General features: G+C 35.8%; 1 pseudogene across 1 annotated transcript; it reads left to right on the top strand.

Moving 5' to 3' along the window:
- Window positions 1–5663: 5663 nt before the first annotated feature.
- On the top strand, window positions 5664–7789 carry LOC309851500 (heterogeneous nuclear ribonucleoprotein Q pseudogene; annotated as a pseudogene). The gene has a single exon. The product of its transcript is annotated as a heterogeneous nuclear ribonucleoprotein Q pseudogene (transcript).
- Window positions 7790–23767: the final 15978 nt, after the last annotated feature.

The raw sequence follows: 23767 nt of genomic DNA on the forward strand, positions 1-23767 counted from the left end.
ATGAAAATACAACATGCAGATTGTGGCTTAGGAAATTAGAGGGGTAGGGACACCTGGGTGGCTCAGTTGGTTGGACGACTGCCTTCGGCTCAGGTCATGATCCCGGAGTCCTGGGATCGAGTCCCGCATCGGGCTCCCAGCTCCATGGGGAGTCTGCTTCTCCCTCTGACCTTCTCTTCACTCATGCTCTCTCTCACTGTCTCTCTCTCAAATAAATAAATAAAATCTATTTTTTAAAAAAAGGAAATTAGAGGGGTAGTTATAGACTTAAATGCCTATATTAAGAAGGTAATAAGGATCAAAAAATCATTTGACCACCCATCTAAGAAAGATAGGCAAAAGATAAATGTGAAACCCAAAGAAAGGAGAAGGAAGAGAATTACAAGTAGAACAGAATTTAAAGAAATAGGAACAAACATGCAAAAAAGCCAAATGTTAACTCTTTGAAATGTTTACCAGATTGGTAAATTTTAGTCTTTGAATGAAACTGATGAGAGAAAGATCAAAATCAAGAATAGAAAAAAAAGGCATTATTAAAGATCTTACGAGTAATAAATGCTTATATTAGGAACAACTTTATGCTAGACATTTAAAAATACAACATTCAGTGCAAAAATTCTTATGGAAAATTTCTCTTACAAAAATGAAAATTAGAAGAAATAAAACACTTAAGTGTACATAACTGTTAAACAGAAATGACTAATAAAGAAGTCTTCTACAGAAAATAAAATACACTCTATGGCCAGATGGCTTCTTGAGTGAATTTTACCAGTTACTTAAAGAGAAAATCATGAAAATCTTAGGCATGCTCTCTCGGAGAAGAGAAAACAAACACAAAATTAGGGAACTCTTCCAACTCAATTTATGTGGTATACATAACCTCTATACCAAAACTGACAAAGAATTATGAAAAAGACTATTACAGGTCAGTTTCTCTTATAAACATAGATAAAAACTTCTAAATAAAAATAGAGCAAACTGAATGCAGCAGTAAATAAAAAAGGTCATATTTCATGATCAACTTGGTTTTATTACAAAAATGCTGTTTAACATTAGAAAATTAGTTAATGTAACTTACCACACAAACACAGTAAAGGAAAATAAAAATATATTTTTTAATAAATTCAGAAAAGACAATTTTAGAAATTTGCCCTCTATGATTAAAACAAACAAAGAAAACTTAGCAGAGTCGGCATAGAAATGAATTTCCTTCATCTGATAAAATATAGCTAGAAATAAACTTGTGGCAATTATCATGCCATTAAGTATATTGAAATATTTAAAGGTATTCAAGATTGGGAATAATTTGAAGATGACTTCCAGTACTATTCAATATTTTATTGGAATTCCTTTAAAGGGCAATATAATATTAAAAAAAATAAGAAAGGAAAATGAAAATCTTCTTTATTAAAGATGATATAAGTATAATCATAAACACCTAAAATGTTTTAGATGAGTTGTTGGAATTAAATGGGTGTAGCAAAAATTTAAAAATCAATTATATTTCTGTATACTAGTCTCAGAAAATTTTAAAAAAATGAAATATATCAAAAGATACCATTTTAATGCATAAAATTATTTATTTAAAGCAAATCTAATGGAAAATATGTACACTGTTTACACATAAAATGATAAAATAATATTAAGAGAAAATAAAGTGGTTCTAAATAGAGGAAATAGCATGTTTGTTGATTGGAAGACCCAGATAATAAAAATATCAATTCTCCCCAAATTTATATTTAGATTCAATACAATCCCAAACAAATTTTCTAATAGATTACATTATGGAAATTGATATGCTAGTTCTATAATTTACATGGGGGCACCTGGGTGGCTCAGTCTGTTAATCTTCTGTCTTCATCTCAGTCAGGGTTCTGGAGTTCAGGGATGGAGTCTGGCATCAGGCTTCCTGTCAATGGGGAGTCTGTTGCCTCCTCTGCCCTTCACCCTGCTGTGCTTTCTCTCATTCACCCTCTCTCTAAAATAAATAAATAAAAATCATTTTAAAAATTTAAAAAAATTTAAAAAATTATATGGAAATGGGCCAAGAATACCTGCTAGGACTTGTCCTATTAGACATCAAACTTAAAATGAAGCTAAGTAATTAATAATATGTGATATTGACAAATCATACTTAGAACAGATTCAGGACCAGATACACGCATATAAAGAGGCTTGATTTCTAATGGAGATCCTTGTAGAAAAGTTAAGAATGGGCACCCTTTTCAGTAGGCTTTGCTAGATCAACTGGATATCCATACAAGGAAAAAAAGGGGTTTTGACCCTCACCTCATATCAATAACAAAGTCAACTTCATCTGGGTTGTAGATTATAAAATTTCTGGAAAACACACAACCTCCCACCTTGGGGACCTGATGCTTCAAAAAGAGAATATCCGAATTACCAAAAAGCATATGAAAAGATGCTCAGAGAAAAATATAAATTGAAATAACTGATATATTGGCATATATTTTCTAGACTAATTAAAATTAAAAAGACATAATGGAAAGTGATAGCAAAAATAAAATGACCACCACTGCTGGTCACTGCTTGCTTGGGATGTCAATAATTATATCTGTTGGCATTATCTGCTGAAGCATTTCTATTCCTTGGGATACCATATAGAAACCCATGCTCATATGTACCAAGACACATCAAGGGATGTTAATAGTTTAAAAATGTCATTTGGGGGCACCTGGGTGGCTCAGTCATTGGGTGTCTGCCTTCGGCTCAGGTCATGATCCCAGGGTCCTTGGATCTAGCCCTGCCTCGTTGGGTTCCCTGCTCAGCAGGAAGACTGCTTCTCCCTCTCCCACTCCCCCAGCTTGTGTTCTCTCTCTCTCAAATAAATAAATAAAATCTTTAAAAAAATAAAAAAATAAAAGTGCCTTTTTACAAAAAAAATGCATTTTACAACATTAGATGAGTAAATTGCAATATATCTGTATAATGAGATACTATATGGCAATGAAATGGATATATATTTTGCTACACACATGGAAACATGAATTGATTCAAAAACATATTATGTTGAGGAGAGGAAATTACACATGAAAGGGGACCCAAACCATATGATTTTACTTATATTTAGTTCAAAAGCAGGAAAACGAGCTATAATGTTTAAATGTAAGGTATAGATTGCACATGAGGAGGAAGAGGAGTGCAGTAACTTGAAGATATGAAAGATCATCTTGGGTTCTGGTAGTGGTCTGTTTCATGATCTGGATTGCAATTACATGGAGTTTTACTTTGTGATAATAATTGAGCTATAAAGTGTATTTTGTGCACTTCTCTATTTTTCTAATATATGAATTACCTAAAAATGCCTAAATAGTTTACTATATTATCCAAAGTCTCAAGAAAACCATGCATTATAAAGCTATAAAGAACTGAGAAAAAAAATGAAGGGAACTTTATGAATCTGTTTATGGTATTAGCACATTTAATTCCCAAACAAGAGAAAAACAATATAAAAAAAAAACAAGAAACAAAACTAAGTCAACTTTATTATTAAGACTAGATGAAAGTGTAAGATAAGTAAGTAAGGTAAGATAAGTATAGAAAATACAAGCAAATTTTATCCACTAATAGATAAATAGTAAATAGTAAATACCAAACAAGAAAAATAGCTCAATGTGAGAAAAGTATATTGGTATAATTAATAGATTAAAAGAAAAAATATATGGTGATCTCAGTGGAGAAAAAATATCTTTCATATACATCAATACCCATTTTCAGTAAATATTTGAATGAAATGATGAAGGCATGAGGTTTTTTAAAAGCATATTTTGAAGGAAAGATTTAGGACAGTTATTTTAAACCTTTGTTTTGAGAAGGCTTTCTAGAGCAGGAAAAAAAGAAAAAAAACTCAGAATCTACAAAGGACAGATTAACAGATTTTATGACATAAAAATTAAATCTTTGGTATGACAAGATTCCTTAGGCTAAGAAAAAAAGATAAATGACACACTGAAAGAAAATAACTGAAATATATAAAAAGAGGAAGAATTATCTATCTATCTATCTATCATCTATCTATGTGTTTCAGGGGAGCAACAGATGTGAGACTGAAAAAGAAAAGAATATATCTCAATATATTATCCAAAAAAAAATGAATAAGTTCAGACTGGAACAAGTGGAAATGACATAGAAATTTAAATAGACATTAAACTTAAAAAAACAAACAAACAAACAAGAACATTTAAGTAAGAAAAAACATTTTGAAGGATTAGAAACACTTATATAGTGTTTGAGCGTGTGTAAGGAAACACAAACCATCAGTTGTAATGTAAATGTGTATAGCCTTTTTAGAGGGCAGTTTGTCATTTTGTATCAAAATTGTCAAAACTTTGACTTGGAATTTCCACTTCTCAGTTTTTACTCTTGAGCAATGCTTACAAAACATATAAAGAAGTAAGTAAAAAGATGTTCATTGTGGCCTTTTTTTTCCTGGTAATTCAGAGAAATTAGGGATCAAAGTTGCTAATAAATTACAATAATCAAATATTTGTATGATTTAAGTTCATCTATGTTATGGAAAACTATTCAGAAATCTAAAGCAATAAGGCAGATTTACAAATACTAAAATAGAAAATCTTCAAAAAATTAAGTGGAAAATTTAAACTATAGAACAGAATTGAGGTACTGCCTTACTTATACAAAGGTAAACCATTTATATATTAAACACATATGCAAATATGTATTTTAGATAAATGAATAATACAAAAACAGGAAGATACACTTAAATCATTACAGTTATAATGACTGTTTCTTTGGACTGGAGTCAGGTTGGGGATATTGCAGTGAGATTTTTACTTGTTCGGTTCATATTGTTTCAAATTATGAAACAAATGTGTGTTTGGGCATTGCTTGTGTAATTAAAATATGAATTCCAAATATGCTGAAACACATGTCAGGGTATATGGGCTTGTGGTTTTATCAGCCCCCCTGTGAGGTTATTTTTCAGTAATTCAAATCTATGTTTTATGTCTCCCAACATATCATCTCTGGTATCAAAGGATAAAATTCCAACTCAAAATATCAATTATAAAAAAAAGAATCTCATAGGAAAAAAGTAATAAAACATGGTAAAGAATAGTAAAAACACAGTAAAAATAAATCACAATGGGTTGTACCTGTCAGCTGAATTTAGCATTTGAGAACATTTAGATTATCAGAATGTCTAGATCGCTCTTAGAAAGATCGCCACCTAATATTGGCTCTAGAGTCCATCTGATAGTTACTGCAGAATTGGGGAACTGCATGGCAACATTCTATCCTCTACCTCTTCATTCCCCACTTCCCTTATTATTCTGGCTACATGGAGAGAGTACTGACTTCTGTTCCAAGCATATGTCTTTCTTAGTGGGACTCCCCTTCCAGACCCGAGGAATCTTGAGCAACTAGTTTGTGTGCCAGCAGTTCTGTATTTTTGGATGATGAAAATTGATTTTCCTCCTTTTAGCAGGTGCAGTCTCCGAGTGAGCCTCTCCCCTCACGACCTGTGCCGATTATGCCATCAATAGTGGGAGAGGGATGAAGACGAACATTTGGGGACCTCAGCACATAGCACCAAAGGGCCCGGCGAAGCCTTGCAGCAATGAGGGTGCACTAAAATAAAAGGTAATAATAAACTCAGCTTAGAACTGTTTCCTTCGGAGTGGAACTGGATCGGGTTTGCTGCCAGCGGCGTGAGCTTCGGCCGCCACTTTACAACAGCTCCACTCGCGCCGGACACAGGGAGCAGCGAGCACGCGTCTCCCGCAACCCGATCTCCTCGGACAGGATCCTTCCGCCGCAGCCCAACGGGGAGATCTCTGGAAACCTGGCTACAGAACATGTTAATGGAAATGGTACTGAAGAGCCCATGGATACTGCTTCTGCAATTATCCATTCAGAAAATTTTCAGAGATTGCTTGATGCCGGTTTACCACAGAAAGTTGCTGAAAAACTAGATGAAATTTACGTTGCAGGGCTGGTTGCACATAGTGATTTAGATGAAAGAGCTATCGAAGCGTGAAAAGAATTCAATGAAGACGGTGCATTGGCAGTTCTTCAGCAGTTTAAAGACAGTGATGTCTCTCATGTTCAGAACAAAAGTGCCTTTTTATGTGGAGTCATGAAGACTTACAGGCAGAGAGAAAAACAAGGGACCAAAGTAGCGGATTCTAGCAAAGGACCAGATGAGGCAAAAATTAAGGCACTCTTGGAAAGAACAGGCTACACACTTGATGTAACCACTGGACAGAGGAAGTATCGGGGACCACCTCCAGATTCCGTTTATTCAGGTCAGCAGCCTTCTGTTGGCACTGAGATATTTGTGGGGAAGATCCCAAGAGATCTGTTTGAGGATGAACTTGTTCCATTATTTGAGAAAGCTCGACCGATATGGGATCTTCGTCTAATGATGGATCCACTCACTGGTCTCAATAGAGGTTATGCGTTTGTCACTTTTTGTACAAAAGAAGCAGCTCAGGAGGCTATTAAACTGTATAATAATCATGAAATTCGTTCTGGAAAACACATTGGTGTCTGCATCTCGGTTGCCAACAATAGGCTTTTTGTGGGCTCTATTCCTAAGAGTAAAACCAAGGAACAGATTCTTGAAGAATTTAGCAAAGTAACAGAGGGTCTCACAGATGTCACTTTATACCACCAACCAGACGACAAGAAAAAAAAACAAACAACAGAGGCTTTTGCTTCCTTAAATATGAAGATCACAAAACATCTGCCCAGGCAAGGCATAGGTTAATGAGTGGTAAAGTCAAGATCTGGGGAAATGTTGGAACTGTTGAATGGGCTGATCCTATAGAAGATCCTGATCCTGAGGTTATGGCAAAGGTAAAAGTGCTGTTTGTACGTAACCTTGCCAATACTGCAACAGAAGAGATTTTAGAAAAAGCATTTAGTCAGATTGGGAAACTGGAACGAGTGAAGAAACTAAACGATTATGCTTTCATTCATTTTGATGAGCGAGATGGTGCTGTCAAGGCTATGGAAGAAATGAATGGCAAAGATTTGGAGGGAGAAAATATTGAAATTGTTTTTGCTAAGCCACCAGATCATAAAAGGAAAGAAAGAAAAGCTCAGATGCAAGCAGCAAAAAATCAAATGTGTGATGATTACTACTATTATGGCCCACCTCATATGCCCCTCCAACAAGAGGTGGAGGGCGTGGAGGTAGAGGTGGTCATGGATATCCTCCAGATTATTATGGCTATGAAGATTATTATGATTATTATGGCTATGATTACCATAACCATCGTGGTGGATATGAAGATCCTTACTATGGTTATGAAGATTTTCAAGTTGGAGCTAGAGGAAGGGGTGGTAGAGGAGCAAGGGTTGCTGCTCTATCCAGAGGTCGTGGGGCTGCTCCTCCCCGCGGTAGAGCCGGTTATTCACAGAGAGGAGGTCCTGGATCAGCAAGAGGCGTTCGTGGTGCGAGAGGAGGTGCCCAACAACAAAGAGGCCGCAGGCAGGGAAAAGGAGTCGAGGCTGGTCCTGACCTGTTACAATGAAGACTGACTTGCTATGTGGGATTACACCAGAAGCTTGCAGTGGAGTAATGGTAAGGAAATCAAGCAATCTTAAATATCTCGGCTGTATAGGAGCATATTCTGTTGCAGAAGACCTTCCTATGAAGATCATGGAATCAAATACAGGACATTGAACTAATACTTGGACTTTGATATGAATTTCTTTAACAATTTTCTCTGCAGTGCAAGTTATTAAGCTAAAGCTACTCTATTTTCCAAATGTGTTCCAACAGAAATCCTTCATAACTTCTAGCATGGTATCTTAATAAATAATAAAGTTATTCTCTTTAAAAAAAAAAAGAAGAAGAAGAACTGTTTCCTTCTTGGCCCTTCCTGGGCACGTTGAGTGTTTTATATGCATTTTCTGGGATTATCTAAATGGACAATCTTTTTTTTTTTTTTTAGAAAGCACATCCATTTTATAAAATTCAAAAATACAAGCAAAAAAAAAAAAGGCTTTAAAGCATCCCCAAACCTGTAATAACTATAGTGATAAAATAACTGATAAAGTTTTGTATACCCTACTGTCTAATTCCCCATGCAAACACAGACCTATAATTTCTAAAAGTAGAGTTACATCATACATAACTATTATGTTGCCTGGGTTTCTTTTTCTTTTTTTTTAATATAATTTTTTATTTTTTATAAACATATATTTTTATCCCCAGGGGTACAGGTCTGTGAATCACCAGGTTTACACACTTCACAGCACTCACCAAAACACATACCCTCCCCAATGTCCATAATACCACCCCCTTCTCCCAAACCCCCTCCCCCCAGCAACCCTCAGTTTGTTTTGTGAGATTAAGAGTCACTTATGGTTTGTCTTAAATGGACAATCTTTATGCAGGGCTTATTATGGGCTGTGCAGTTCTAAATGGGTCACTTTTGTTAAACCTGAGTAATGGGAAGACTCCATTTAAAGAGAAGAATATAAAGGAGATCAATGTGGCTCAAATTATGTTTATTATAATGCAACCTATATTTTTCAAACCTAAGTAAGTCTTATTGTGCTTATAACTGTTTTGTTGCTAGGATAATCTAGTTAAAGAGGTGAAACTTTTTTGATACACAATACAAAATCTCAGAGATTTTGAGTTAGGAAATAAATACAAAAGTAAATTTTGTGCTTGCATATAGGATAGATGGGCAATTTGGGTGTAGGGTCAAATAAACTAGTCAAAAAATTATAACAGGTTTCTAGGCCTAAGTGTTAAGTGTCTGAACAATATGGTGGCAGTGGGAGCCAGGGACAGGGTTGGGGGTAAATGCAGGTACAAAAACAGAAGTCTTTCTACAGATGATGAAAAAACTCAAGAGAAAAGCCTTCTAAAGTTCTTGGAAGTTTTTAGGTATTTTTTTCAAAAGGTGAGACTGGCACTCCGTAGTAGAAGTTAGTGTCAATGGCTGAAAGACCGTGGAAGGTGGGGAAAGAAAGAGTATGATTGGAGGGTAGAGTCACCAGATGACATAAACAAAAATCAAGTTATTCAGGAGTGAATACACAAGACAAGCAGGCAGTCTACCATGACAACTTATGATACAGCTTCTGGAAGAAGCCACATGAAACAGTAGCTCCTGTGAACATCTAGAAAGTGTGGGCACTGCAGGAAACATCAGTATATTCTGTGGTGCCCTAGGTTAGTTTTCTTCCCTCAACTACTCAGTGGTTGCATGTTCTAGAAATAGTTTGTGTCCTTGCCATAGGAAAAGGGGAGTGAGGAAAAGATAAAGAAGGAACACTTTTTAATTCTTCAGATAATTGTATGATGTGGAGGAATTCTAGAGAGGTTGAAAAATTTATGAGATTCAAGTCTAAAAGATGTGGGAAAGTTGTAGGAAAGCAAAACTAAGGTCATATACAAGAGGCAAAATGCAGAAGATGTAAGAATCCCCTCATGGACGTCCCCTTTCTGATTCAGGTGGGACATATACACCCATGAGGACTTCTAATGGCACTGAGTTTGGTGAGCTAAGTGATGATCCGTTTCAAAGAACAGGACTTGCTTTGTTGGAATAATGTGTAGGTCATTAAAATTATGCAAGGGATGATAACTTAGTGATTTGTCCAAGATCTCTGAAGGTAACTGAAATAGAGAAGCAAAATTGCCCACCCAAACTCTCAGAGAAAAACAGCCAGAGTGAGTACAGTATTCTCTTAGTGTGCTCAAGAGAATAGCATATAGGATCCCTAGTACTTTTCTGTAAGAAGGACAATGGGCTTTCATATGTTAATAGAACAGGTGGCTGATGTGGTAGCAAACAATTAAGTTAAAAATTTGATACAGGGACTAAAAACATATACCTGGTGTGTGATTTGTGATTGGAATACAGAAATTCGAAAACAAATCTGCCTGGCTATAGCTTATGTAAAAAAAGTCTTTCTGGTATTAATTGATTCCTCAGTAAATCAGTGTGAGGAGAATTTGAGTGTGTGTGTGAGTGTGTGTGACAATGTGTCACAATATATATTATACCTAAATACATATGAAGCTCATGGTTCAACATCTGAACTGTGGTTCACATTTCTGGGTCTCACATTTTAAGGACGCATTGCAAAAACTAGTGGTCATTCAAAGGAGCCCAAATAGAGAAATGCTTTGCCAGGCAGTCATTTCATGTAGGAAGTGGGCTAGTAAGCCAAGAGAAGAAAATACCTCCTTGATGCATGATTACTCTAACAAATACTTGGAGGCCTATTGTGTCGAAGAAGGACTGGCCCTTTTATTATACTAGAGGGCAAAACTTGAACCAGCTGGTTATATTCCCAAGGAGATGGATTTTAGTAAATATAAGACATAGCTTTTTTTCTAACAATAAAAGCTTCCCCGACCCCAGAACAGCCTTCCTGTGAGGCAGGGGTGTTTTGGTCACTGGGAGTGACCATGTTGAGGCTGTGGTGACAAGCTGCCAAGATTTCTGCAGAGGCTTTATTTGTTGGATGGAAGGTGGCACTAGGTTAGTCTTGAGGTTCCTTCCAAATTCAAAATTAGATTATCCTATGAAAATAAATTAAGATCTAACTATTTCAGACTATGGCAGCTCTTCTCCGCGTGTGATTTACAACTTGTCTATGAAAGTAAACTGAGGGGAGAAATTACATTTAAAAAAAAAGATCAACTAGAACAAGGCTAGGATAATGGGATACACTTCCAAAGTGGACATTTTGCAAGTTACTGTACTTGTTTAAACAAACAAGGTGATGGATAGATATACAGATATGCAAATGGACATAGATAAACATATGGATACAGATAGTTATTACTTTTTAAACATATGTCATAGGCTCGAAAATATCCAGATAGTTCAAGGCACCTTCCAGTGAGCATTTCTTGAAGTGGCAATGGATGAGTTAATCTTTTGTCCTCAAAGCCCACAGGAATGTTTATCAAGCCCAGAGCAGGCCTCCTTTCTTTCTTTTGGTGAGTTAAGTCTGTCTCTGCTTTGTTTGACGCTGCCCATTTGAGGAAAGCTTATCCCTGACCTTCTGCCAGAGAGACTGATGGCAAGGACAGTTTACACTAACCTTGACATTCACCAGGGTAAATGGCTTTTTCCACAAGTAGTCTGCAAACAAGGAGAGCCAGTCAAGAGCTAATGAATCTGCACCTGAGAGAAACTGAACGACAATTGTGCTTTTAAAGAAAAAAAGAGTCCTTGGAAGGTGCAAGCCCATCTGGTGCTTTAAGGTTTAGGGGAAATTAACCCTTTTAGCCAGTGCAGTTTGAAAATAAATAAATAAAAACAACCCTGGTCTTAAAATCTGCCATGAGGGGTCCTTTTAAAGCTTGACCTTCCAGTCTCTCCAGCTTTAAATGAACTCTCATTGCCATTCTGTGGAGCCTGGGGAAGACAGAGTGATGTTCTGGAGTGACCAGGATGGCAAGGCCCATTTTTTTCAGCCACTGCTTTTGCCACTCAGCCCAAATCCTTCTTCACTGAGTTCAAGGAAAGTAAATTGTGAATTTTTTTTTAATTTTTTATTTTTTATAAACATATATTTTTATCCCCAGGGGTACAGGTCTGTGAATCACCAGGTTTACACACTTCACAGCACTCACCAAAGCACATACCCTCCGCAATGTCCATAATCCCACCCCCTTCTCCCAAACCCCCTCCCCCCAGCAACCCTCAGTTTGTTTTGTGAATTTTATTTTTTTAAAGAATAGCTCAGTTTATTTACTGTATATGCTGTAAGAAGTCTACAAAAAGCAATATAGAATGGAATGTCCGTATGATAGGCAATCAGACAAACTAGTATTCTCTAAGGGATCCCTGTGACCAGATGCAAATCCTACTGGTCAAACTAAAAATTGTGCCCCTCTGATGTTTTGCTTCCAAAGGCCTCTCAATACCCTGTGAATTCTGCCCTTATTCCTCTGATACTGATTACTCTGTTTTTGTGGTATCTGTATATTACTCTCTCTTCTATATAGTTATGTCTTTAATACAGTCCTACCAGGACTGTTCTTTACTTTGGGTGTGTATGCTTTGGCTTTTCACTAAGATTTGTGAAAAATTATTCAGGTTATGAGACATTATTTTATCCCCCACAGTGTTACTCAATTCTGGGATATTAATAAGAGTTTAGCATGGAAATAAGTGCTGGTGCCTTACAGAAGTTTACTAATTATATTTTCTCAAGTTTCCACGTAGAGTCAGTGCTAGTGTTCTCACCCAGATGATATTATCCACCACAGCAAAACTACTTCTATATTTCCATTACCTTCTGTTATTTCTCACTTTGAATGTTGGCATTATAGCATGCATAAAAGATGCATAAATTTCAGTTGTACAAAGTAAAACATTTCTACAGAGTAACATAGCCGTGCAATCAGCAGTCAGATAAAGAATAAAATATTATCAGTACAACAGAAGTTTCCTTAGTGCCTTGTATGGGTCACCTCCTTTCAAGGTAACTCTCATGTGTCTGGAGTTTTTGCTTAGTGTTATCTTGGTGAAATTCATCCTGTGGCTGAGTGTAGATGTAGTTTGCTCATTCTCAATGCTATATAAAATTCCATTGTATGAATATACTTCTATTTATCCAATTTCCTATTGACAAACATTTGTTTCCACTCTTTTATTGTTGCTGTTTGTTATTAAAAATAATGCCATTGCATACATTTTTATAAGTGCATGCATTTTTGTTGGGAGTGAAATTGCTGGGTCATAAGTAATACATATGTCAGTTTTAAAAAGAGATTGTCAAATAGTATTTCTAGTGTATGAGAATTTCTCTTTCTCCATATCCTTTCAATACTTGATATTACAATATTTTCTTTTCTTCCCTTGTCTTTATTTTTTTCTGTTTTAACCTTTTGTGGGGGGTGGGGATATGGTTAACTCATGGCTTTAATTTCCATTTCCTTAATACTAATAGTGTCAAGCTTCTTTTCAGAAGTTTATTGGGCTTTTGGACACACTGCTATGTAAAGTGATGTTTCATGTCTTTTGCTCATTTTTTTAAGCTGGGTTATTTGTCTTTTCAATTTTTGTTTTAGATAGAAGTCCTTTTCCAAATAAATGTTGTATTATAAATATATTTCCACACTGTATGGCTTGCCTTTTCATTGAAACTGTAAGGTGTCTTTTGATCATGAAGACTTCTTAAGTTTATTTTTTGTTTTTTATTCTCTGTGCTATACTTTTCATCTATATGACTTATTTTTTAAATGGAAGTTTGTATCTCTTAAGAAACTTCTTAATTTTAGTGAAATTCAATTTACCAATATTTTCCTTTATGCTTATTGCTTTTTATCTTCTGCTTAGGACATTTTGCCTTCCCTAAAGTCATAACAAAATTATCCTTTGTTGTATTCTAGAAGCTTTATTGTCTTACTTTTACATTTTGTTCTAGAATGCAACTGAAATATATTTTTCTATATATGAGAAAGGATCAAGATTTATTGATTATTTATTTTTTAAAGATTTATTTATTTGAAGGAGTGAGAGAGAGTGAGAGAAGGTGGGGGGTGGAAATGGCCAGAGGGAGAGGGAGAGAGAGAATCTCAAGTCCCTATGTTGTTTAAAATCTATATCTTTACCAGTTTTTTGTCATTGTATATGATCAGTTGCTGAAAGTAATTTTAAAAGTCTTTTATGGCTGACTGTATAATTCTCCTTCTGGTTGTGGCATATTTTGCCTTATATATTTTAAGACTCTGTTATTAGGTGCTTACCAGTTTAGAACTCTTAAATATTAGTCACTTGACCTTTTCGTCATGAAAAATTTCTTTTTATCTTCAGTAATGCTTCTTAATTTAAAGTCTATTTAATCTGATCTTTGGTAGTTAAATTGGCTTTCTTTTGGTTACTTCTTGCATCTTTATTTGTTCACTATCAGTCTTTACATATCTCGATATTTAAAACAAAATACTATTGGATTTATTTTTTCTAGACAGATAATTTTTATTTCTTATCTGGAATAATGACTCTATTTGCATTTAATGCAACTACCTTATAATAATTATCTATTTGCATCATCTTTTCTATTTTTTTTCTCAATTTGTGACCTTCTTTTTTGCTAATCTGGTAATTATTTTTAATATTTCATCCTTCTGTTATGTTTTAGTTATATACTACTTAATTGTTTTTTTTAGTTTGATATTACATTATGCATCTTTGACTTATTATGGTTTATTACAGATTACTCTTTTTCCTCCCTTTCTAACAATGCAAGGGGTAATCTGTTTCCATTTACTACCTTCTCCAAATACACACTTCTATTGCCTTTAATTCTCTGTACATTCTAAACCACACGGGACTGATTTTTAATATTTTATTCACTCAGTATCATGTAAGGTTACCCATATGTTTATCATGCTGTATTTTTTCATACGTTCTTGAGTTTATAAGCTTCTCTCTGAGATTATTTTCCTTTTATTTATAGAACATCTTTTGATAATTCGTTTGTTAAAGTATTTTGTTGATGATTTCTCTCAGTTTTTGTTTGTCAGAAAATGTCCTTTATCATTGATGTTTTTGAAAGAAATATTTACCAAATTTAGAATTATAGCTTGACAGTTATTTTCTGTCAGAACTTTCAGATTGCATTCTGTTATTCTCTGGCTTCATTGTTTCTCTTGAGAAGTCAGCTGTATATTTTGATAATGCTCCTTGGGAGATAATTATCTGTAAACCATAATCTCTTTTTGCCTTCTTAATATTTTACTTTTCTTCTTGGTTATAAGCAGTTTTTCTTTTTTATATATGCATAAGCAGTTTTCTGTGTTATGACTAGATATATTTTTCTTTGAATTTATCCTGCATGTGGTTCACACTATTATTTACTTCTATGACTTGATACTTTTTCTTATTTGGGGACAATTTTGTTGCTATTTTCTCTTAAAACCTTTCTTCTGTCCCTTCTGTGACTGTAATTACGTGTATATTAGATATAAATGTGATGTCCTTTATGTGATATCCTGTATGTCTCTTATATTTTTGTAACCTGCCTCCATCTGGATGACTCTCTGGATTTTCCTTTCTGCTGCTGTGTCTAACATAGCTTAATCTATCTATTGAGTTCTTCATTTAGTCACTATGGTTTTTCAAATACTATACTTTCTATTTTATTATTTTTTAATAGGTTCATTTTGTCATCTATTTTCACAAATATATTAAGCCTGCTTGCCTTATTAGTACTGAAATCCAAATTTCATCACTTAGATGCATATGACTCCTGAACACTCCAAGCAACCATTTCCTTCTTGCTTTCCTTGCCTTTGGACCACTTATGATAAAATGCCTCAAAGAGCAGGTAGAAAACAATGCCAGTTCACCTGAATGTATTTTTCTTTCCTCTAAAAATTACGGTTGCTAAAGTCTTTGATGCCTTTGTTGCTCCCCACTACCTTCAAATAACTATATTGTGACATTTGTCTGTTTTATAGTTCTCTATGGAAGACAGTATACTCCTCATATCCATGTGACTAGTAGTGTTAGCATATTCAAATGTTATTTCAGAGGAGGGTAGAAGTGGAAATTGGGCACTTTCCTTAGTTGAAAAGGCAAAGAAGAGGAGTAAACAGTGTGCAAATTTTGTGTAACACAGCCAATGGTGGATAGAGTAGGTAGATAGAATTTTGTTTTGACCTAAAATTTTGTATGTATTTAAGTAATTTTGACATTACGATCTAGAAATGTTTAGCTCATTTTAGTCATTAGAAAAAAGGAGGAAATTGCATCCTAGAGCATTGTGGCATTTTACTGTGGGACCAGCTGATAAGAACCAGAGTTGAGAGCACTTCTCTCGTTTCCAAACTTTCAGTAAGGTGGCTGTTATGAACTGAATGGTATTTCTACAAAGCTCATATGTTGAAGTCATAACCCCCAATGTGTAGAGGTAGGACTTCTGAAGAGACTATTAAGGATAAATGAGATTATAAGAGTGGAGCCCTAAAATGATAGGATTAATGTACTTATAAGAAGAGAAAGAGAGATCAGAACCCACTCTCTTTCTTTATCTCTCTCAGTGCATGCACATAGAAAAGGTCACATGAGGACCCAGTGAGAAGTTGATTGTCTGTAATCCAGGAAGTGAGGTCTCACCAGACACCAACCCTACTGGTACATGGTACTGGGACTTCTAGCCTTAGAACTGTGAGAAATAAATTTCTTTTGTTTAAGTCACCAGCCTGTGGAATGTTGTTATGGCAGCCTGAGAAGACTAATACAGTAGACTTTCCACTAAACTGGCTTCCACTTGTTCCTCAAAGCCCTGTTGATTACTAGAGATATCTAAAGGCAGTCGGACTCTATGTACTCCCACCTCAATCAAGGGAAGTTCTGTTTATCTTTTCTCAATATTGGGATTCTGCATAAGATTTTTTTGGAAAAAGTCTTTGCTAAAAATAATTTGAAAGTCAGTTGTCCCATAATATATTCAAGATTTGGAGTATTTCCATAAATGTGGATATATAAAATGAGGTCAGGAATTTTTTAAAGATTTTATTTATTTATTTTACAGACAGAGATCACAAGTAGGCAGAGAGGCAGGCAGAGAGAGAGAGAGAGAGAGAGAGGGGAGGAAGCTCCCTGCTAAGCAGAGAGCCTGATGTGAGGCTTGATCCCAGGACCCCAGGATCATGACCTGAGCTGAAGGCAGAGGCTTTAACCCACTGAGCCACCCAGGCATCCAGAGGTCAGGATTTCTTAACATGTTAGGGAGCTGAAGTAATTCTGTTGGATATCAGAGGACAGTGTCACATACACAATTCATTTTAATTTCTCCAAGTGTCAGTTTATCCATCTGTGTAGCAGGCAGTAATTCTAGTCCTTGCAAAAAGTTACCTGTGTGAGAAATATAAATTAGTTTATTCTTCTGTGATTCAGCTTAATTTTTATTTTGTCAACTTGGCAGAAATGTAATGCCATTTAATTTGAGATGCCCTCTTTTCCATGGCTGTTTCTAAGTTCTAGAAGACTTATTTAGTGCCATGGCCTCATTGTGAAGAGAAGATGATTAGAGGGTATGTAATCCTGATTATATGTATTTATAGTGGCATGATCCTTTTTCCCTTGCAGTCATCTGCAGACACTCCACACAGGTTGCAGCTAAAGTACCCCTTACTTCATTCTGCAAGTCTCTTCAGCTCCAGTGGCTTTCCCAGCTTTTATATTATAATGCTCACTGGAAGTGGTAAATTCTTGAAGGTGTGACCTAGGCTTTGCCATTCTATATACAGCATGAAGACATTCCTTTTGGTGATATTTGTATTCCTTTAGCCCACTCTCCATTGTGGGAAACAAGTCATCCCTGCTTTCAGATGTTGCAAATCTTGGAGTTTTAGTAATTCTCCAGGGCTTGACCCAGGGGGCAGGACATGGGACCCCACTTTCTTTGGGATTTACTAAGATCTATGCATACATCATTGCCTCAACCCAATCTGTAGGAGGTGGACTGCCTTAAGGTGTGAGTTTTGTTCTTTTATCATTACGTTTATTCCCAAACTGATAGTCTGTACTGAGTCATTTCTGTTGCCTCGAGGGTCTTGGCTTTTGAAACTCAGAGCCAGAAAAATGCTGCCTATCTTTCTTTTCTACTGTCATATCATTTCCCTGAGGCAGAAGCATCGAATGGTCTAGCTGCCACTTGAATAATGGAGAGAGTGGAGAAAGTTAAAGGGATGTATGGATAAATTGATGAATAGATAGATAGATTTCTCACAAAATATATAGCTTCAACTAGGTATGTAGGTTTACTTACAATTTATTTACAATTCTAGTATATAATAAAAATAATAGTTACAGAGTTTCTTTTGCTAAATAGTTATTCTGCAGGTTACCATCCTAAATATTTTACATATATCAATCATTTTTAACCTGCCCAATAATCCTGTAAGGCAATCTTATCTGTAATTCACAAGTTCAAAAACCAAAGCTTGCAAGTCTTTAAATTAACCAAGATCATGGAGTTAGTTAAGAGACAAAACCAATATTCTCATTCAGGTCTACCTTACCCTTCACATTTTGCTCTTAATCATGTTGAGCTACTTTTCTTTAGGCTACCAAAGTCTTGCCATTCCATAACCTGTGTCAAAACATATTTAGTTGTATTTAGGAGATTGGAAGTAATGAAAGAAAACATCAATGCATTGACATTAGGTATGAACCAGGCCATTATTTCTCCTGTGATAAGTATATGATTTATGTACATGTTCATTTAATATTCACAAGAGAATTAAAATATTATCCTATCATTGTATTTATTTTATAGGTAAGAAACTGATGCACAGAAAGGATTGAACCCAGGCAGTGGGGCTCTATAGTCCATGGTCTTAACTATCATATTTTTCTGCTTTCTCCATAGAAGAGACGGGAGGGTGATGGGTACTCCTAGGCAAAGCTTGCCAAGTGGTAGATAAATATACAGTTTCAACTGTTAATGGGAGCCCCAGGTCCATTTATGCTTCCTGAAGGCTTACCAAGCAAAATTGAGTACAGTGGGGAAAGTAGTATTTCATCTCCTTCTAAGTCCATTGGTTCTCAGCAGCATGCTTTCTGGTTTGAGATTTGAGGATCTCCAGGCTGACAAATTCTACAGTCCAGCAAAGGGCAGTCTAAATATGAGCCATATAAACAGCACCTTAACCATAAGCACAAGGCTGATTTGTAGCTCTCAATTCATTCTTTCTTTTTAATGACAAGGCATAGCATGAATAACAGAGAAGGCAAGGAGTCAAGGAGTTCTTTTACTGTCTGAGGCTCTACTTACCTAAAAGTTGTTTTCCTGGGTCTTTGCTCTTATATTCCTCTGCAGCCTGAACATTTCTTTCTAAGTTTACCATGTGTCAAATCTTGTGTCTTCCTTTATATTTTTATATTCTTTGTTGTGGTTATTGAAGCATGCATGTGCATGTGTGTGTGAATATATATTTATAAAAACATGATACCTTTGTTGCAATTTGCAAAATAAAGACATAATAATTGGAAACATATTTTGATTTTCAATGCATTGGTTTCAGGTTAATAAATTCATGTTGTTCATGATAAGTAGGTCATTACTTGGAACTCCATGGCTGTAAACTTCTTTCTTCACCCTGCGCAGCACCTGCATGTTGCAGTCCTCCACAAAAACCCACAGGGGATGGGCAGACATCTTTGAGCCTTCTTTCTGATGAACGTCTGTGATTGGACTCAATCATAAATTGCCCTTGTGATCTTTTTGACTATCTGTTCCCTCTGAAATATAGCTATGAAGAAGTCATCTTCAAATTCTGCTGGTAGATCTCAGGTGGGCTAGCTTGTCATGCTTAATGGATTTAAAAAGACCTTTGGAAAACGTTATAAATTAAATGGACTTACATGCTCTCCTCTCCCTTTTGTTATAATTCTACTGAGTTGTCATGGTTGTGCCAGCATAGAAAGTGTTCCTAGATGCTTGGCTGGCTATGGTAATTCTACACTTTAGTCAGGCAATCGCTGTTACCATAGGGAATCTAACTCTTTCTACCATCAGTTCTTAGGCGTACTCCAATTCATTATGGGCCTCTGGTGATTATAAATACAGACAAGTCTTAGTTATCTGAGTTGGAATCTCTCATGTGGTTTTGTTCCTGGGGCTAATATCCGTTCTCAGATTGGCATCATCTGCTTGTGGTTCCTGGTATTGAGGAACTGTTGAAGAATTCAACCCTTGTCCAAAAGTAATCCAACCTTGCCCCCAGATCACCGCCCCTATAATACTCACTGTTTCAATATGTAATAGAAGGCTTGTTTGTTTGCTTATATGCTTATCCATATAGCTCCGGCATGTTTCACCTATATTATTTATATGGGAAGAGTATTTCTCCAAAAACTGAGACCTCTTTTCAGGCTGGGTTCTGACACTCACTGGATGGCTGGCTTTGAGCAACCTTCTTGATCTTTCTGGATCTCAGTTTCTTTATCTTTATGATAACAGAGTCATTGTGCTTTAGTCGCCTCTAGAGATATTTCTATCTCTGAAACACCCCTTTTACACTCTGGAAACCTCAGTAAACTTCCTCTCCACATTTTCTATGGTATGCCTTTAAGACTGCCTGATTAACATGCCACATGATGGAAAATCTCTAAAAAAACAAAACAACAACAAAAAAAAACCCCTTCCACATGTGAGCTTATTAGAGGGGTTGAGGAATCAGTTGTGTGGCTTGGATGTCTAGCTTGTGCTAAGAGCATGATGGGGTGTTCTGTATTCTTCCTGCCAAATTGATACTGAACTGAATTATGGAAATTACCCAGTAAGCCTCTATATTTTTCATTCCATAAAGTGAGCTTTGAATGTTGATTACATTCAGATCACACTAAAATTTTCATTCATTTAGAGAAATGCATACTCTCCACTCTAGAACTTGGTATTCTTTTTCCAGTTGAACTCATTTGCCTTCTCCCAATAGATACTGGATTTAGTCAGTTTGTGGAAACTAATTTTTGGTGTCACTGCACATTTGCTCAAGGTATTTATTTATTTTTAAACTACAATAAGCTAATATTTTCCAACAAAGGATCCGTTTGAGGTTCACTGATGCAACTGTAGATGCTGACAAGGGAATTCTGGTTCTGTTAGCCAGCTCCCTGATGATGGCTCAGGATTCTAAATTGCACAGATTATCTCTCTGCTCTGAAATCTTAATACAAATAACTTTTCAATAATTAGTAAGGTTTTATCACTTGCATAAAGACATTGTAAATTTATGAAAAACACTAATGTTGTTTTAATTGCCTTTAGGTTCCCTATGGGAGTTATATTTTCATTAGGATACCCCTTACAATATTCACAGTTGGGAGGACACATCTGAGTCCAGGGAGGAATACCTTTTAATTTGCTTAACTCTTTCAAACCTTCTCATTTCAAAAAGTTGTCTAATTTATATATATAAATCTTATCTGATGATGACATTGTTTTGAAAACACAATAAATGAGAGGCCAAATGATATATGGAGGAATCACTAGGAAAAGCCAGGTGTGGGAAAGACAAGGGACAGCAGACTGGTATTAGGCATGTGGCACACTTGTCCCAGAATGTAGATGCAGTTTGTACTTTAGTAAAAGTGTCATGGGTCGTGCAGTTAGAATCATTTTCTTTAAAGGCAACAGAGATTTATTAAGGTTATTGCATCCCTCAACCACTTTGAGTATAGTCCACTGAGAATACACAGTCGAAATATCAAGCAGGCATTGGGCATCCATTTAGGTATGATATAGAAAGATTCAGGAACATCCAGCTGGACCTTACATGCATATGCAATGCCACCAACCCTGGCCAACCAGGGACCAATCAAGACTCTTGGCTACAGAAGCCTGTCTTGCTCCTGCCATGCTGGAGTCTCTGTCATCTCTCACTTCCCCAGCTCCCATCATCTCTCACTGTCCCCCTGATACTCATCCTCCAACTCAGTGTTGCTTCTCACTTCAGTGTTGGGTCAGAGGAAGTCAGCATAGGGTCAGCAAGAGTAAGAAATGAACAGAGGAAAGCTCTCCTCATACTTGACTCAACTTTTCTGAATTCCAAACACAGAAGTATCCTTCAGTGTAGTATTCTTGCTTTTACATTAATAATGCCTAGTAAGGGACTGATCTTGACTGAGAAATATTCCCTTTGGTCTATGCCAAATATCAGTGCAAAGCTCCTCACTTATCCAGATCCCACTTGTGACAGGTTTCCCAAGCTATGAAACCATGACCAGTAGCTTGGAGCTTCCACTGCCCAACAGGTGAGATGGTAGATTAAATCCTCCTGGTGGATATCTTGCCAGAGAAGGAAGCATGTCTGCTGATGTAAGTTCTAATTCTTAGTGTATTCTCCAATAAAAATTGGGTGATGCTATTTTATATTACTGTAACTAACAGCATGTCATAGTTACATTATGATAGAATTCAGAAACTTATTTAATGTCTTACATATTTTTCCAAAAAAGAATAAAAAATGTAATCCAAGTTCTAACCTACTGAATTATAAAGAACTTATAGAACAACATCTTTTTGTAATATATTTGGGGACAAAATAAGCAGGAATAAAAACAAAAGTGATAGTTATATTTCAAATATTTAGTTGACACAAATTTTTAGTTTTTAGAAGTAATACCAAATCTTTGAATAAAGTTTTAAATACGCACACACACACACACACACACACGCTTCTATGACACTTTGAGCTTTCAAACTAGCAGAGTCTTACACAGGAGATATTTAACCACTTAATAAACAAGAGAAGATTAATTTAGACCAGGCAGAATTTTATAGGCACAAGAGCGCCTGTTTGGGAATAAAGAAACTCCAGTTCTAGTTCTGGTTGCATATTCTCTGGTTTTGTGATCGTGAGCAGGCATTTTATCATACTGTGATAATTTTCCTAGAAATACAAGATTGAACCCATAGCCTTTGAAGTTCCTACTGAATGTGGTAGTCTCTGGTTCTAAAACTGACCTAATGATACAGGGTTATATAGTAGTGAATTGATATGAGTGCAAAACTTAGTGGTCTTTCCACTAGACCTGTTTCTGCATGGATATAGCCTGAGGGTCCCCAAAACTATCTGGGCAAGGGAGGGGAAGATGCAAGGAGAAACAGGGATGGTAATTGTTAGAATAATAATATGGTAGGAGCAGTGGGACCATGAACCAAAAAATTTATCATGCAAGTCACAGAAAGCAGGAAAGAAGAGACTGTTGGAAGGTGATACAGTTTCAAACATGGGGCACCTAACATGCTCTTCTTCAAGTGAGAAATAACCAAAACATATGGTGAAGGGGAAGGAGGAGTACCAGGCCCTTACTGGACATCTCTGGTCTAACCCTAGGGCTTTTGGAATGGTGAATGTGGTCAGATCACAACTCTCTTCAGGTGAGATCAGCTGCATAGTCCATATTGGTCTGTATCAACTGTATCAACTTGGGTATAACCTTAAAACAAATCCATTGTTTGTTGTTTCTGATTTTATGGATGTAAATAACAAAATCAAGAATTTTTGTGAGGTCAGGTGTGCTTTATGAAACATTTATGTATGAAAAATGGGAATTGCAAAGGCAAAAATAAAACGGAGGTGGGCTCTATGTTTTATATATGGATATTTTACTCTATGCAAATAAATTCTGTAGGATTATTTAAAATGTAAACTCCTTAGTCTTCTGTGTGTATAAATAGCGATATAACTAATTAATTACATAACAATTGTAGATTAAAAAGGAAAGCTGAATCACTTCTATTTTACTATTAACAATAAAAATGAAGATAGAAGTGACTTATAATAATAATGTTGGGAAAGACGGATTTTGCCTATCAAATTTAATGACATGTCTTTTCATATTGTACAATTATGTGTTAATAGTAAGTATGGCTCTTTCAGATGAAAATGTATGTCCACACAATAACTTTGCATAATTAATCATAGCATCATTACTCTCAATAGCCAGAATGTGGAAACAACCTAACTTCCATCTCCCGCTGAATGGATTGACAAAATGTGGTCTATCTATGCACAGAATATTTTTGCAATAAAAAGAAATGAAGTATTAATATATACTACAACATGGATTAACTATGAAAACACAATAAAGGAAAGAAACTAGTCACAAAAGACCACATATTTATATGAGTCCATCTATATGAAATAGACAGATAAGCCAAATCCAAAGACACAGAAAAGAGATAGTGGTTGCCAGGGGCTGGCAGGAAGGGGAAGTGGGAAGTGACAGCTAATGGACAGAGGACTTTTATTTTTTGGCTTTGTTTTTTTTTTTTTTTT

The sequence above is a fragment of the Mustela nivalis genome, assembly GCF_964662115.1.
Source record: "Mustela nivalis genome assembly, chromosome: 17".
Classification (NCBI taxonomy): domain Eukaryota; kingdom Metazoa; phylum Chordata; class Mammalia; order Carnivora; family Mustelidae; genus Mustela; species Mustela nivalis.